The following is a 989-nucleotide window of genomic DNA, read 5'->3' as shown; positions in this document are numbered from 1 at the left end:
CTGAAATTTTTTTTTTTTTTAAATTTACTGCAAAAACTATAACTTTATTCTCATAGTATTACACCTTTAAGCTCGAAAACATATGACAGGAGGGTGATTACTTTTTCTTTTCATTGTGGCCCTAATATCCCTTCAGAGTGGACAAGCACTTAAAAAACAAACAAACAAAAAAAAAACATAACATTGTCACATAAAAGTCACCCAAGGGGTGAATTTGCTAAATCCCTTTTTTTTAAACTGCATTATTACCTTTTTGTTTATTGCATATCCGGTGATGAATAAGCCAACACCACTTTACAAATATATACGTACTGTGTGATATTATTTACAGCAGACTCTAGAATAGAACCTCTCCTACAATATGTGAGCCCATTATGGGGATTTAGGTAGTTAACAGCTCTGTGCTTTGCTCTCCATTAGGGCGCACGCCACTCATTTGTCTGTACACAGGCAATAAACGCGCGACAGGAGATATGTCAAGACGCAACATGCTCCACCTGCGGCGTCCATAAACATGATGATGATGTCCATGATCTATAACCATGGAATATGAGAACAAAAGTAATGTCGGGATTTGAAGCAGGCATGGGGAACCTTTTTTTTTCTTCTTCTTTTTAACAGTTGCATCCTAATAAGATACTCAGAGATTCACAACTCAGAGTGCAACATTTTGTGATTTAAAAAAAAAAAAAATTTTTTTTTTGAAGTTCCGAAAATAAATGTGGGCTAAATATTGTGCCGTGGGGGTTCCCCGTTCCTACTTCACACTCATGAAAAAAAAAAATACAGCATCGATATGAGGTATCACCGTACAATCAAAGGTATATGGTACTCGACAAAATATAACACGCTGCCTCCTACTGGTGTGGAGTGCAGATAGAGATGGCACTTTAAGTAAATTTGGTGGTTCTCAAAATGGGGTTCGAGACGCCGGTGGGTCCTCAGAGTGGAAACTGAAGGTCTGCAAAATTATATATACTGTGTATATA

This window comes from Hippocampus comes, unplaced genomic scaffold, assembly GCF_001891065.2.
Source record: "Hippocampus comes isolate QL1 unplaced genomic scaffold, H_comes_QL1_v1.1 scaffold255, whole genome shotgun sequence".
NCBI classification, from domain to species: Eukaryota; Metazoa; Chordata; class Actinopteri; order Syngnathiformes; family Syngnathidae; genus Hippocampus; species Hippocampus comes.
Note: the sequence above shows the minus strand (reverse complement) of the source record.